The 17,055-nt window shown below is 45.3% G+C and overlaps 1 long non-coding RNA gene across 2 annotated transcripts in view; it reads left to right on the forward strand.

Annotated features, from left to right (window-relative positions):
• The first annotated feature begins 1,476 nt into the window (after positions 1–1,476).
• The window catches only part of LOC128833588 (uncharacterized), a 111,495-nt gene continuing 95,916 nt past the window's right edge, over positions 1,477–17,055 (forward strand). The window contains exons 1-2 of one of the 2 annotated variants that reach the window (XR_008444285.1): positions 1,477–1,780; positions 3,842–4,342. This is a non-coding gene — a long non-coding RNA (uncharacterized LOC128833588). The remainder of the gene's footprint in view (positions 1,781–3,841; positions 4,343–17,055) is intronic. The other variant, XR_008444286.1, reaches the window with a different exon arrangement.

The raw sequence follows: 17,055 nt of genomic DNA on the forward strand, positions 1-17,055 counted from the left end.
GGGGTTCTCACAGAAGAGCAGGGTAAGGCTGGCTCCCAGAGTCCAGGATTGGAGTGACCTAGCAGATCACTGGTCCAGATAACACCAGAGGGGAATGTCACAGTTGCACACTTTGTAGCTTGTGTAGGATGATCTCATTTCATGCCCCAGGAGTCCCTTGCACCTCTCCATCAATAAAGTGAATTTCAAATAGTGTATTTGAGAGTAAAATCTGCCATTTGAAATTCACAGATCTAGGCTAGGTAAAGAATTCAAAACTCTTTTCTGATGACTTCTGAGCACTTTCTAACTCAGGAACCAATCCATTCAACAAACCTTGATGCCAACTCTGCCCACATATTTACACCAGGGACACCATCACAGGACCTAACCAGATCAGCCACAACATCACTGGTTCATTCACCTGCACATCCACCAATGTAATATACGTCAACATGTGCCAGCAATGCCCCTCTGCTATGTACATCGGCCAAACTGGACAATCCCTACGTAAAAGGATAAATGGACACAAGTCAGATATTAGGAATGGCAATATACAAAAACCTGTAGGAGAACACTTCAACCTCCCTGGACACACAATAGGAGATTTATAGGTAGCCATCATAGAATCATAGAATATCAGGGTTGGAAGGGACCTCAAGAGGTCATCTAGTCCAACTCCCTGCTCAAAGCAGGACCAATTCCCAACTAAATCATCCCAGCCAGGGCTTTTTCAAGCCAGGACTTAAAAACCTCCAAGGAAGGAGACTCCACCACCTCCCTACGTAACGCATTCCAGTGCTTCACCACCCTTCTAGTGAAATAGTGTTTCCTAATCTCCAACCTGGACCTCCCCCACTGCAACTTGAGACCACTGCTCCTTGTTCTGTCATCTGCCACCACTGAGAACAGCCGAGCTCCATCCTCTTTGGAACCCCCCTTCAGGTAGTTGAAGGCTCCTGAAGCAAAAAAACTTCAGGACCAGACTTCAAAGAGAAACTGCTGAGCTTCAGTTCATCTGCAAATTTGACACCATCAGCTCAGGATTAAACAAGGACTGTGAATGGCTAGCCAACTACAAAAGCAGTTTCTCCTCCCTTGGTGTTCACACCTCAACTGCTAGAAGAGGGCCTCATCCTCCCTGATTGAACTAACCTTGTTATCTCTAGACTAATTCTTGCCTGCATATTTATACCTGCCTCTGGAAATTTCCACTACATGCGTCTGACGAAGTGGGTGTTCACCCACGAAAGCTTATGCTCCAATATGTCTGTGAAATTTACTAGTTACCCCCCTTAACAGCTAGCAGCCGTTATGTCAGGCAGTGGCCATTAGGGGGAAGCAGACACCTCAAGTACACAGTAGCCTGAACTTTTCAACTGTGTTCCCTTTCAAGGCCTTAAGGTAGTTGGAGCTGGTCCCAAGCCGGTTTTCACTGACCAGATTGCAAAAGCACGGGTCTGACAACCACCAATCAAGTGTTAACACGGCAAGGGCCTTTGTCTGAATGTGTATAAAGGATCTGTGAAATTTGTGTAAGACCGAGTTTTTGTACCAAGGTGCAAAGCTCTCCTTTCTTCTGCAGAATAAAGCAACTCTTCCTTATCCCTGTCTAGCTGTTATTGGCTCTCAGCTAGGTGGACCTGATATTTTGGTGACAGTTTCTGGTGATTCCACCAGGACTCTCCTAGCTCAGACATTGGACTCCGGACGGCTGTGGCGAACTGGGAACGGCGCCAATGTGGTGTTTCGCCCCTTTTCTCTGCTTCACCGCGGCCCCTGGGGTTCGTGTTCCGATAAGGTGAGTCCTAATAGGATAAGGAGACACTGTCTGGTTCTGGTTCTGGTCTGGTTCTGTTCTGGTTAACCGGTTAATGAATTTCTGTCTTATACATTTGGGCGTTAGGTGTGTGGATGGAACTGAGCCTCTCATTAGTAATTCCTCAGAGTGGAAGCCATCGCGTGCTATGAAGCTTTAAGGTCAAATTGGGATCCTTCTGTCCCGTGCCCTGTAGCGGTCAGTATTAGTAGAAATTCCTGTAATAGGATCCTATTAGGCCATAATTCCCTCTGTTCTCTGTGTAATTCTCTGTTAGAGTGTCGGCAGGCAGATGGGTGGGTCTCTGGTAAAACCCTCTAAGGATAGTCCTTTGGATTATATGTTAAGCAAATGGCCCTTACCCGGTGTTCAAAAAGCGATGTCAAGGAAGCGTTTTTTACAACTTTGCACCCAGGATTGGCCAGCCCTGGGACTGCATGGCCCGAGTATGGCTTCTTTGATATTCCTACCCATTTAACTCCCTTGCGCCTGATATTGGAAAACCAAGCGCCGGGGAAAATGGATTATTGGTTTTTGTGGGATCTGTGTTTTATAAGTTTGAGATGAATTGGTATTGTTTAAAGTTGCAAAAACCGAGAATGCTTTTGCCAGACACAGGAAACTAGTGTTGTTTAATATGGTATTTAGCCTTTAATCCTTAAGGTGACTTAATGCTTTACAAGGTTTAAAATGTTTTAAATAAAGACCAAAGGTTGTGGCTGCAGCAGGGTAGTCAAAGCCAGGAGAATAAACTATTTGAATTTGTTTTTCCGTAACAAAATAGCAGATGAAAGATCTGGTAAAGAGAAAGAAGGACAGTGCCTCTGGCTCTATGTGGTAGAACTGTCTTACTAGGGGTGCATGGAGATTTTGTAAGCACAAAAGAAATAGTTACACCTTGTGTAAAAATTGACGTGGCTATGACGTGGCTAGTGTTGTGGAAATTGAATTGTGGAGAGGATGTGCATTTTCCCCAGAACATGTGCAGTGTATACTGTAGTAGAGGTAAAAGAAATGCAAACCTACCAATATTGGTTGTGTTGTCTTTTTCAGATCACTGTGTGTTTGAAAGCAGAAGTTAGAAGTAAAAGGCAATCAAAAGTCTGGGAAAGTTAATTGTGTTCCTTTTTAAGTAAGAATCTTTAAGCTGTGGATATCTTTGGATCTGGAAGCAAGGCAGAAAGCATCTGTATTAATGCAATTTTCTAACTAATAAGGTAGAAGCCACTGAAACCTGGGCTCCCTATGAAACAAATACAAGGAAATATGGGGTAATTCCTCTGTTTTGCCTAAAATCAACAAGAGTATGTGTATATAAAGGAAATATTTTAAGCAACGACTGACTGTCCAGAAAGGGTAGACCTCTGTTCTTTTGTCTTTCAGATCATCAGAGAAAACGGATGCCAGCTGAATAGCATTCAACGTACCATGCATTTACTGGCACAATAGAAATTATTTTTGTGTTCTATAGCCAAAATTGTTGTTAAATTTTGCATACCAACAGTCTTTGGAAGCAAGGACATGGAAGGCTAACCCACTCCCCATATTGCCCATGGGATCCTTCTGGCTACCTCAGATTTCTAGCCAGAGGACTGGGGAGGGAGGAAAGCTATTGGACACCAGAGGTTGTACCGAGTGGACTCCTCAAAAGTGGGTGTGCTTGTCCTGGTTTGTTGCTCCAAAGCTCTGTAATAAAGTTATTTTACTGGAAGGGTGTACATGGCATACATTGAATAATAAGACTAATGTACTGTATAATGGCAATGTGTATGTGTTCATTGTTGGGAAAAGGTGTATGAGTGAAGAGTGGAAGTTTCCTTTGTAGGTTAAAAAAAACCAAGAAGGGGAGAAGGAAAAAGAACAGAACAAGTTAACTGGAAAAAAATAGCTAGCAAGCTCAGTCCAAAGATAAGATGCTGGCCCCATCCAAGGACACTGCCCACAGCTAAGACTTGGCTGACAGCCAAGAAAAGGGGGGTCTGAATGTGTCCAAGCAACTATGAGATCTGCAAAACACTGCCACACATTAATGAAATGTGTTAGGTTTCTTTTCTCACAGATAGAAGAAGTGCTACCCAAAGACCCTAGTAGCCCTGCCGTTCATTGAAACAAGGAGACTGAGTCTATGTAAAGATCCACCAACAAAAGACTGCTTTGGCTCCATGCTGGAAAGGCCCTTTCCAAGTCCTGTTAACCACCAACACCGCTGTGAAGTGCCAAGGACTGCCTACCTGGACCCATGCTTCTCACTGTAAAAAGACCCCTCCACCTCGGGAGGACTCTCCGACTGATAAGCCTATTTCTCCTTCTAGCTCTGCTGTGCCTTCTGGACAGCAGGAAAAAGGAAAAAAAGACAAGGTGAAGTGCTAGTAACCTCTCCCTTGTCCACTGACAGACCTACTGTGCCTTTGAATTTTTTTAGAAGACACAAAACCATTACGGGGTGATGTGCTAGTAACCTCTCCCCTGTATGATGCTGAACCATGACTGTTTCAGGAAAAGAGAAGAAGGAACACTTGCTCCATTGAAACCACCAAAGTCCAGGTATTCCTGCCTACAAGAGACATTAAGAGGAGGTGCCGGGGGGAGGGGGAGGAGCAGGGGGCCAGGCAAGCTCAGGGAAGGGATGGAATGAGGCGGGAAGAGGTGGGGAACAGCAGGGGTGGGAAGAGGTGGGGTGGGGGTGAGGCCTTGGGGGAAGGAGTGGAGTGGGGGAGGGGCCTGGGGTGGAGCCAGGGGGAGCAACCCCCAACACAAACTTGGTGTGTATGCTATAAGGCTACATTTCTCCCTCCCCATGCATCACTGAAGAACTGGCCAAGTGCACCGGGTGCCACCATCTCCCAGATATGGAGTCGGAGGGAGTCAGGTAGGGATTTTGTGTCCTGTGGCACAGGCCTCTCCCAGTTCCTCCTAAGGCAGTCCATACCATCCATAACATGGTCCAGTCCTCTGAATGGTCAAAGGAAGCCTTAGGAAAAAGACTGTTTTACAGCTCTGTTGTCTTCATCACTTATGTAGACAATCTGCCATCTCCATTCCGTTCCTCATCATAATATTTCAGAAGAGAAATATTCTTTTAGGATTCTGCCTTCAAACATTACATTTAAAGAATCCTGTATTGCTAGATGAGAAATTCTCTGCAAATTGACATTCAGTATTTTTTTTTTAATCCTCTCATTATTTTTACTTGCTTTGGCTTATTTTTATAGCTCTGCCTTTCTTCCTCCTCACCAGATTGTTTATATTTAAAAAAAAAAGCCTTCTGCTTGTTGCACATTCAACTCTTCAAATTTTTCTTAAGTTTCCATTAGTTTCTGTTGTCCTTTTCCATGTTTAGACATAACCAGGATAAATTTCAATGATAGTCTTTCCAACTGTTTCTTAAATATTTCTCACTTTTTTGCAGATAAATTTCCATATGTTATGACATTTAAAGCAAAGTTCCATAAGGTGTTTCATGATCCCTCAAGCCATCTTTTCAACAGCCAAAGGGCTCAGTTTGCTCAGGTGGAACCCAGTTTCTATGCCCACGGAGCCAGTAAATCTGTTAGGAGTAGGAGTTCAGTGGAGCAAGCCACCCACTAACACCTGCTGTGCCAGTGGGCCTAGAGCATGGTGCCAACATTGGGAAGAACCAGCCCAGGGTGGAGGAGATGCATGGATTTCATGCCTTTCCTGGGTAGCCTCTGCTGGTGGAGCCCTAGTGAAGATCCAGTCCAATTGTAAAGATGTTATCATGGCAATTTGTACCGCTCTCGCCCGCAGACATGGATCTGACCTCAAAGTTTAGGCCTGGGCTACACATAATTTTTGTTAGGTAGCTCTGTGATTTCTTTTTCTAAAATAGTTACACCCCACCCCCACCCCCCCACACACACTCCAGTGTGGTTATAATGATAACAGTATAAAGATGTCTTATACCAGTGTAGTTTATTCTCTTCCCATATGGGAATAAGTCATACCATATAAGCACATATATACTGGTATAACTGGGTCCACACTAGGGGCTTGTATCCCCCTAACTTATACTGGCATATTTAAAGGAGTACAACTTTTGTGTGTAGATAAGGCCTTAGGTGATGTGTCATCAGGTACTTATCCTCACAATAATTTCAAATCTGTGTGAAAACTGATCCTACAATCTCCCAAATCACACTTTATTTATCATTCCACTCCTGACTTGTTTCCTCGAATTAGGCTGAGAAACTCAGACTGTTCTAGCTTTTCAGCTAAATTGACTTATCCTGCAGTGCTTTCACACGCAAAAAGCCGTTGGATAGGAATCCACTTCTAATAGAGCTGCCAGAACAGTACCAAACTGTGGGTATTTCAGAAATCCTGAAATCCATTCGTGGCAACCAGGGCTTCTCAGCCTGGCATTTGTGTATGGATTGCAGAAGGTTACAGGCATCCTGCCCTTCCCCTGTCACTAAATGGTAGGTGGACCCCATATGGAAAGGGTTGAGACTCTTTAGGTAGAACAAGGGTCACCTATTTATTTTTTTTTGCAAATGTTAATATCCTACTGGATAACTGAGAAGTTAAGATTTCATGATCTGACATTTTTATTGATCTTCCTAACCTACAGAATGTTAGGACCTTATCAAAACATGCATTTAGTCTAATGGAAACTTTTCCAGTGACTTCAGTTAATATTGGATCAGGCTCTTACTCACTTAGGGATCTGTAGCAATGTTTTAGACCTGTCTGGCCATTCACATTTTTTCTCCTCAGTTTCCTTCCACATTGTCTCTTTGAGGTCAACCAAAAGAAGTGGTCAATTTTACAAAGGTGTTTTATGAGCATTCTTTACAATTGGTATATTTTTAACAGTTTTCTGTTTCTAAAATGTTCATACAAATTGTGGATAATGTGTTGCCTATATAGTGGGTGACATGAAGACCTTAAAAGGAGGTACAGCATCTAAAGATTAGCATGAATTTACATATATTTAGGCTGTAAAGATACTAATGGCTCATGGTTTGCAACTCCTCATTTTCCCGACAATTGCTGGTGATAATGTGATCATTTTGCACTGCCTTCTATTTTCATTACTTTCTTTGTAACATAAATAAGGTGTCAGAGTATTAATATTTTGTGAATGGCATTCTGTAAATTATAGTAATGTACTGTACTTTTTTGACCTTGGCAATACTGTGTCATTTGGTTGACTGGTCATTCTATTTATAGCCCTGATGAGTTGTGTGGAAGGATGGAATGGCTACCAGCTAATGAAAATATAGACTATTGAAAAAGTCAAATGATAGTACTGTCTTACAGCATACTATAATATTTCACAAAATATACAGCATTAATCCTTACAATAAATCATTCTTGTGACAAAATGTATAATGAGATTAGAAAATTGCAACAAAAAGTTAATCCTTTCTAATGACAAAGATTGTATCTAGGCTGGGAAATGGTGTGAATTTAACTTGATCTCATTATAGTCCTAAATTTGTAATCTTATTTTCCTCTTCAGATTCTGTATTTACGTAGACATTAGATTACTTTTGTGGTGATACAGTCTACATTTGGAAAAGTTACTTAAAAAACTTGAACATCCAACTTTTCAACTTCAATGCACCAGGAACAATAAGTAATATTATACATAGGTTAGCCTGATTTAGGGTGTAGTGATAATATTAATTTGGATAATATGAGAATTTAATGTATGAATGTAATTGGGGGAGGGATAGCTCAGTGGTTTGAGCATTGACCTCCTAAACCCACAATAGTGAGTTCAATCCTTGAGGGTGCCACTTAGGGATCTGGGGCAAAATCAGTACTTGGTCCTGCTAGTGAAGGCAAGGGGCTGTACCTATGCAGCTGCACTGTTGTATGATTTCCTGTGTACCCGCACTATGCCGATGGGAGATTGTTCTCCTCTTGACATAATTAAACTACCCCCAACAAGATCTCCCTCCAAGATAGTGCTGTGCACACTAACACTTATGCCAGCTAAATTTACGTTGCTCGGGAAGGGTTTTTTCACACCCCTGAGTGACATAAGTTTTGCTGACATAAGTGGTAGCATAGACATGGCCTTAGTCAGAAACACCCTTTGGGTCATTATTCCTCACCTGCTTCCACCTTATTCCAATGAGGTGTGGATTAGGATGGTGATGGAGGGGAGGCGGCAAAATAAAGCAACAGCAAATTATACAACCTCTTTCAAGCAGAAGGATACCTGGGCTAAGTATGGGATCTAGAAGGAAGGACCAAGATTGCAGAGAGTGGGAAACCCTGCTGTCTTTCCACAACCCCCAGACATAAGGATCCAGGTCACTGTTACCGGAGAGCTCTCTATCCGTGTATCAAACTGAAACTAAGATTAATTGCAGTTAAGTTTTCTAGCAGAAGCCGTCCCTAAAACCTTAAGAGTGGGAATCAGTGGATAAAGGGAAAGACTTACATGCCTTTCCACTTTAATATTGCACCAACACTGTCAATAATGCCCTCCAATGTTCAATAAGGCTTTCACTTCTATCTCCGGTAGACATCCAAAAGCAATACAAAACCCAGTTTCATCAAATTGGCAGTAATGCAAAACCTTAACAGTGACCTCAGCAGTTTTAAGGCAGAATAACTTCCAAAGTCATGAAATGTGGGACAGTGAGATCTCCCAGTCTGGTGATCTAACTGATATGATGGCACTGTTGTTAAGGTTTTGTGTTAATGTAAAGTTCAGTGAAATTTTGGAAGTTTTTGGTTTTGACATTTAAATGAGATTTCTACAAAATAATGGTTGGAAGTTCCTGTTAAGCTGAACTTTGTAATGTAACGTTAGCTATGGTGGAGCTAAATACTTCCAAAATATGGAACAGTTGCTCAGTGGGTGAGCACCATCCTTCATGTACACCGAATGAGACAGGGGTCCAGTGGAAACAACTGAAAGTGGTCATGCAGTTAGAGTGTATCATAATGCATATGCCCAAGGGAGCTGAATTAAGGTTGAAACCTTAACTCTGGCATTTCTTAAACTCTGAGCATTTAACTTTGCAACCTTAATGTTCGTTTAACATATGTGTGTGCGTGTGTCTGGGTGTGTGTGCATGCATGTGCATGTGCATAATTTCCTAGATTTTTTAAAAAGCAAATGTTTAAAAAAATTCTATCATATAGTATTGTAATGACACCCACATGGGTCATCAGCATGGTTGGAACCTTGAACTAATTGAGTGACAGATAGCAATATCAGGTTGTCATCTTTTGTGTTGATTCTCACTAGATGATGCTGAGATACTTTTCCAGTGAACTTCACAAATATTTGCTGACAACAGAGGAATGGTGAGACTCAGGAATCTTGATCTTCATTATAGGCACTGGAGGGGAGTGTTCTTTAGTGGGCACAGATACTTCTGCCATACTTGATCCTTTCTACTCCATCTCCTCCAACCTGTCTTTGCTCCAATCATGTCTTTTCCTCACCCATTGCTCCTCATTCTAGTCCCAATCTCCTTGCCTACCCAGTCCCGATCTCTGTTCCTTAGGTTTCTCATCCCAGTCTCCTTGTCCAGCTAGTTTCAGTTCCCTTCTCCTGGCTCTTGCTCTCTCCTTCCCCATTAGCTTCATGTCTCACCCCCCTATATTCACATTCCCCAATCTCGCTGGCTCCCAGGTCCAGTCTCCCTCCCCAGCTCCTTGTCCAAATTTCAGTGCCCTCTTTCTGCCCCTCCACCATCCCCTTGTCCCAGCTATGTCTACACTTAAACTGCTACAGCAGCTCAGCTGTAGACACTCACGACAGTGACAAGAGATATTCTCAAAATTGCCATAATTAATCCACCTCCCTGAGAGGCAGTAGCTAGGTCAACAGAAGAATCCTTCCATTGACCTTGTGGTGTCAACACGGGGCGATAGGTCAGCATAGGTACATCTCTCAGGGGTGTGAATTTTTTCAGTGTAGACCAGCCCCCAGTCTCTTTGCTCAGCCAATCCCAGATCTCATCACCCTGGCTCCTTGTCAGCTCTATCTCCCTTCTTACGATCTCATGAGAAGTTCCTGCCAGTACAGAATTTGTGGCTGAGCTAGAACTAAATGTTTCTCTTTTTAGTATTTTTACTAATTCTTAAAAAAATTCTGAAGAGTGGGAAGGAGTATTGGTAGCTCAGAGGCAGTGGTGCAAGTAGAATTCATTTCTTACCGGTATGCTGCACCAGCTAAAGAGGGGGGAGGGCACATGACTCCTCACATGACCCCGCCCCATCCCCAGCCCAGGCCCTGCGCTCTCCCCATTCCCTCCCCATGAATCATCCCATGTTACCTGGGGGAGGGTGGGGCTGTCCTACTCCTGCTGTGCCAGAGACTTCTCAACCACAGGGCTCTCTAGAACTGCCGGGGCGAAAGGAGCAGATTGTGGGGTTGCCAGGCGGCCTCCATGCCGGCATGGAGGTACTGCCACAGCCCTTCTAGGCAGCTGTGTCTCCTGAGTCCTGTCTGGGGTCTGTACAGCAGCCACACCGGAGGACAGGGCTGGGGGTGGAGGGGGTCTAGGCTGAGGGCAGTACAGCCGGGCCAGAGGAGCTACCAGCATGGGATTCTGCTCCTTTTGCTGCTGCAGTTCCTGGGAACCTCAGGGCTCTCCTGGAAACCGCAGCAGGAAGAGGAATGTCAGGCGGCCCCATGCCGGCAGCTCCTCCGGCGTGGCTGTACCGGCCCTAGCCCCACCCCCAGAACTGTCCTTTGGCAGTGCTGCTGTACAGATCCCAGACAGGAGACACAGGAACGCAGCTGTGTGGAAGGGTTGGGGGTAGGGTAGGGTTACCATATTTCCACAAGCAAAAAAGAGGACACTTGGGGGGAGGAGCCCCGGTCTAGCCCCATCCCTGCCCTGCCCCCATCCACTCCCTCCCACTTCCCATCCCCTGATTGCCCCCCTCAGAACCTCTCACCCCCCCCTGCTCCTTGTCCCCTGACTGCCCCCTCCTGGAACCCCTGCCACTAACTGCCCCCTAGGACTCCACCCTGCTTCTTGTCCCCTGACTGCCCCCTCCTGAGAACCCCCCACCCTCACTGCCCCCCTACGACCCTACCTGTCCCCTGACTGGCCCGACCCTTATCCTCACCCCCACCCCATATTCACACCTCCATCCCCAGACAGACCCCCGGGGACTCCCATGCCCTATCCAACTGCTCCCCACCCCCGACAGGACTCCCAGAACTCCCGACCCATCCAATCCCCTCTGTTACTTGCCTGTCTCGACCCATCTCCACACCCCTGCCCCCCTGACAGCTCCCCCAAACTCCCAACCCATCCAACACCCCCCCGTCCCCTGACCAGGGCCACTTTAAAGAGCCCAGGAATCGGGCTGCACTCCGGCCGGCGCCGCTGGGGACTGAGCCGCTGGGGCCAGCGCTGCCGAGCCGCTGGAGCCGGGTCGGCGCTGCTGGGGCCCAAGCTGGCTGGGCCCGAGACGGGAGTGCTCAGCCAGCGCCGGGGGCGCGGCACTGGGGCCAGAACCGGGGCCACTGCCCTGGGGCCCGAGCCGGGCTGGAGCCGCCGGGTGCTGCTCGGCCCGTGCCGGAGAGAGCCCCTCGGCCAGGGCCGCGCCTCCCCGGAGCTCTCCTCCTCGCGCGCCCCACCCCACCCCAGCTTACCTGCGGCTGCCTCCCACCTGCCCCTGCTTCTTTTCAGACTTCCCGCAAAGATCTGATTCGCGGGAAGCAGGGGAGGGGGAGGAGCAGGTGGGCGGAGCATTCAGGGGAGGGGAGGAGGGGGAAGACAGCTGCGGGGCCGGCGGCGTGGTAAGGCTGCAGGGGATGTGGGGAGCCGGGAAGGGGCTTTGGCTGCCCAGCGGCGCTTGGCCGCCGCTTTTCTGTCTATAAATAGCTGACCGGGGAGAAATCCTGGACATTTTTAGATTTTTAAAAATCCCCCCCGGATGGCTATTTATAGATCAAAAAGCCGGACATGTCCGGGGAAATCCGGACATATGGTAGCCCTAGGGTAGGGGTTGGGGTGGTACAGCTGCACCGGATCTGCTACGTGTTCTGCTCCTTTCGCCACTGCGGTTTCCGGGAAAGTCCTGAGGTTCAGGGTTCTCCCGGGAACTGCAGCTGCAAAAGGAGCAGAATGTGGGGCCACCAGGTGGCCCCACACTGTCTGCTCCTCCTGCATGGCTGTACTGCCCCCAGCCCTGTTCTCCAGTGGGGCTGCTGTACAGATGCCAGACAGGAGACACAGGCACACAGCTGTGTGGAAGGGCTGGGGGCAGTTCAGCTGCACCAGAGGAGCTGCCGGCATGGGGCCACCGAGATGCCCCACATTTTGCTTCCCCTGTGTCTTTCTGGTATGCCATACCCGCTATAAATAGCTTAATGGTACGGCATACTGTACCATACTGCCCTACTTGCACCACTGCTCAGAGGATTCCTAGAGCATTACTGCCAATCCAACCCTGGTAGGTGGTAACACAAAGTTATCATATGGGAATGATTTGGTGGCCTATGTGAAATGTGTACTCTGGTCTCAGCCCTTAAACTCCTCCTGTGCAGGAAGGGATTTCCTCTATTAGGGGATGTGTGTGTGTGTGGGGGGGGGGTGTCCAATGAATTTAAAACATTCCTTTCCTGCAGAACAAGTGAAATGTTAAGGTTCCAAGCAGACCAGGGTCCCTATCACCAAAAAAACCCAAACCAAACCAAAACAAAAAAAAACAGCTCCAACTGGCACCCTTTCTGGCATTCTCAGCAGTGGTCATGGCACCTGAAATAGCCACTTGCCCCCAGAAGCTGTCAGTCCAGGTCAGAGTTGAAAGATACATCGTAGGAAAGATCACTTTACTGCTGCCACTGCCAGACTTGTTCTGTGAATAGAAGACTTCAGTCTCCAGGGCTGTTAATTATGCATATGTCAAAAACATAAAATTCATAAGTACACAAAAATCTGCGTACTAGCTCCAAAGGAAAAAGGTGAGGATGCTGTGGCAATGAATTAGCAGACAGGGTTTCCATATATGAATTTCTTCATTTTGTCAGATTGTGTTACTGTCTTACTATTATTTAAATACAGCATTTAGTCTGGGCACATGTTAAAAGGCAGATAAGCTCTTGAATTGAAGTCCCTCCTAATTTGTCATGATATGTTGCTACATGGTTGAGCAATCATAATTAATACAGTGACCTGACTCATTTAGTAGCCGTGACTTCTAAGTCTGAACTCCCAGCAGAGACACACCAATACATCATCTGACCCCCAAAGATTTGTAGAAACAGTGCCCCTCACACCTTTATTATAATCCCAACATTTTATGCATTATAAATCAGGTGTGTTTGCTTCACTTAATCTGGGTTGCAAAATCCTTCAGCCTGCATTTAAGACACAATGGTGACTTGCTCTGTTATCCAAGTTCACATTCAATTAGCCACTAAAAATTCCAAGTTCAAATAGCTTTAGGGAAATCATAATCTCTTTAGAAGATATGAGACAAGTTAAGCATGATTTATATGAACAGCAACTGCTTAGTTTAATCAAACATTGCATCTGTTATGTTATCAGATATACTGCAATGTAAGAGCAAATACTGTGTACCTGCAGAGAAGAGAGGTGATAACATGCAATAGAAGTGCACATTAAAAATCAATCTATATGTCGTTATTTAAAGAGGGGTCCCTTGCCACACTTTTTGGACTTGGTCCAAAGTGTTCTAGTTCAGCTCTGTGAGCAACTGGAGTTCCCAACCTGCTCTGAGCACAAGATGCATACACTATATATAGGCCAAATTTACCTCCTTCCTGAGGTTTGGATTTATTAGTAATTTAAATAGTGTAACCCTTCTGCCAGGTGGAGCAGCAGCAACAAGGGCCGGGTTCAGTATCTAGGGGCTCCTTTTCAACAATACAACACAAAACCAGCTTGAGCCCCCACTCAGTGCCATGAGACAATTACACACCACCCCTTGGGGCCTCTAAGAGGCAATACTTCCCCTCTCATAAGCACAGAGTCTGAGAGTAGCAAAAACTTTTAATAAAAGGAGGGAAATAACTAAGCATTAATTTGAGAAAACACTGCAACTAGGGTTCATAAACAGAAATCATGAGCAAAAGTAAAAGTAAATTGGGCAGTGTCCTTTTCCCCTCAGGTTCTTAAGTCCAGCAACCCAAAAGTCCCTTTAATGTGCCCAACCCTTCTCTGCACCCCACTCACAGTTGCTGTCCTGGGCCAGTTCAGCCCCAGAGTTCAGAGGTTCATCTTCAGAGTTCACCTCCCACCCTGTGTGGAAAGGGGGGTAAAGAGGAACCTTACATGCTCCACTATTCAGGCACCCATTTATCGCCGCAATGGCCGATTGCCGTGCCTCTCTGCGGGGCTCTGTTCTGGCCCTCTCCACCAGCTGCCCTGCTGGCTGCACCTGTCCACCAGCCTCCCTGCTGGCCACTTGCCACACCTCTCCACCGGCTGCCCTGCCTCTCTGCCAGCTGCCCTCCTGGTTACGCCTCTCCACCAGCCACCCAGCTGGGTGCTTGCCTTGCCTCTCTGCCAGCCGCCCTGCTGGCGCACCTCTCCACCAGCCTCTCTGATGGCCTGATGGCCACGCCTCTCCACCAGCCACCCTATTGACTGCGCCTCTCCGCCAGCCTCCCTGCTGGCCACTTGCTGCACTTCTCTGCCAGCTGCCCTGCTAGCCATACCTCTCCGCCAGCTGCACCTCTGTCAGTGATTTCAGTTGCTAGTGCAGAAGCCTCACTGCTGGTGCACACTGGGCAGTTTCTTGCAATAGAGATACTATCCCAAAGTAAATTAAATACTTAGATTTAGATATCAGTGATTTCAGCTCAGCAGTATGTTACAAGACTCTCAATTGAATTTAAACTAGCTCTTTTATTATACCATGAAGAGAGAAAGGATCAAATGGTGTGTGGGACCCTGAAACAAGTCCCAGATACAAGTATCTATCCCAACCCTCTCTCAATTCATTGGGCTTTGGAACCCATGTCCCTGCCTAGCGAGTGCCATTCAGTTGAGGGTGAGTCCCTCCATCAGGATATGCCAGGTACAGTTCTGCTGCCCTTGGTTCACACAACAAGGATAACAACACTTTATTACTGCTGCCCCAATAACAAGGAGATTGGGGATCCAACCCCAGCCACAAGTGATCATTTGGGCAAGAAATCCCATCATGCTGAGCAGCTAGGCAGGGTGGGTGAGTCCATGCAAATGAGATGAGCTGCTGAAGTCTTTTTCCACAGCTCATCACTAGATGTCCGGGGAGAACTCATTCAGACTCTGCTTACATCAGCAATTGCAAAACACAAACTTGATCCTAAGATTTTTCACTAAACTTGGTTGTTCATGGGGTTTTCCTTGAAGGACTATTGGAGAGAGACAGCAAAGCCTTTTGGATTCAGCAAAGAAGACATATCTGTTTGGAATTACACTGGTCTACAATTTTTGAGAAGTCGTCTGCTTTAGAGATAAAATGTGCTATTTATTATGTATTTTGATGTGCTGAATTCAAATATGACAATTAAAACAACTGATTGGCTACTGTTTCTAAGATATTTAAGTTTTTACATTTTATGTCTATGTATATTGTGTAGATAGTAGAGTTTTAATCATAAATTGTAAACCTAGGTCTTTTCATGTGTTTATAGGTGCTTTACATGATAATATTTCACCTGTCCTGTTTATGTAACACTTTAAAAATCAGCAAAAGGGTTATATAAATACAATTTATTATGAAACAAAAGGCAAAAAACTATTATGTACATAGTTTAGTCCTATTCAGTGTCTACTCAGTGCTTCTTGGCTTGTCTCTTGTATTCATTAAATGGAGCATCTCTTGTCACTGTCCAGCAATAGTCTGCAAGCATTGATGGGCTCCATTTGCCCTGATAGCGTTTCTCCATTGTTGCGATGCTCTGGTGAAATCGCTCGCCGTGCTCGTTGCTCACTGCTCTGCAGTTCGGTGGAAAAAAATCTAGATGAGAGTGCAAAAAATGTATCTTTAGTGACATGTTGCAACCAAGACTTTTGTATGCCTTGTGGAGGTTTTCCACCTACAACCTGTAGTTGTCTGCCTTGCTGTTTCCGAGAAAATTTATTGCCACTAATTGGAAGGCTTTCCATGACTTCTGGTGCAATTCATATCATGTATGACGCAATACCAGCTTCAGCTTGCATCATTCATTGTTTTGCCTAAAAAGCAAGTACTGTCCAAACCCAGTCACAGATTTATTCATAGATCCAGTCAAAGATGTATTTTAGTCATTTCTGGTTGAAATTGAGATCCTTTATAACTCACTTATCCTCCGCCATTCCCAAGTCAAGGGTCATATATATTGACCCAATAGCATATCTTGAAAACTAGAGCCAATCAACAATTTTAAGCATCATTTTCATTCTCAGTGACCCAGAATTAGTAAAGTTTGACTACATTTATTTCAGAAGCATTTTGGCTGTAGAGCAGTGTTATTAGTGAAAGGAACACACACCTGAAAAACTGAAACAAATGTTGATACCTTATTAAGCATCAGTTTCCAGATTCAGAAAATAAGCTGATAACCTGTGGGAGTCAGGAAGGAATTTTTCTGTGCCCAGCCTCTCATGTTCATTGCAGAATTGCACATTGTATGGACTTTTTACTTTCCTCTAAAGAATCAGGTATATATGAATTGTTAGAAGTGGGATGGATGAGGGTAGATGGACTATTGGACTGTGCCAAAGTAGATGAACTCTGTTCTAGATTTTAGGTTCTTAGACTCACATTGATGTTAAGTTATAGATTTCATTTTACTACCAATGTACTATAGAACAGATAATATGCCGTAAAAGAAAGACCAGTTTTGGACTCAGAGACACAGTCTGGAAATCCATTTGACCTAATTTATGTATGAGACAGAACTAGTCTGAAAATAGTTCTTTTTCCATGGAAAATTTTTAAAAAATTGGTGAATATTTGAAAGCTTTTGGCTAAAAACTAAAAATTTCTATTTGGAAATGCTGCTGGAGTGTCTTATGTCCACATTTTCCCCTATGAGCTGGAGTCCCTGGCCAGACTACATGTACCATAGTGCACCATGTTTCCCTCTTGCCAAGATGCTGTGTTGCATCACAAGTGTTCAATGGCTGCAGTGCACCCTGGGTGACGTAGTCCAGCCCAGAGGGGAAGCATGAGACACCCAAATTACAAAGCCCACATGGCATTGCAGTGGCATTTCTGAATATTTTTTTTTCAGTTTTCAGCCCAAAGTTTTCAGTTTGCGGACGTTCATTTTTTCAACAAGAAGTCAAAATTTTCCATAGACAGCC

The sequence above is a fragment of the Malaclemys terrapin genome, chromosome 3, assembly GCF_027887155.1.
Source record: "Malaclemys terrapin pileata isolate rMalTer1 chromosome 3, rMalTer1.hap1, whole genome shotgun sequence".
NCBI lineage: Eukaryota > Metazoa > Chordata > Testudines > Emydidae > Malaclemys > Malaclemys terrapin.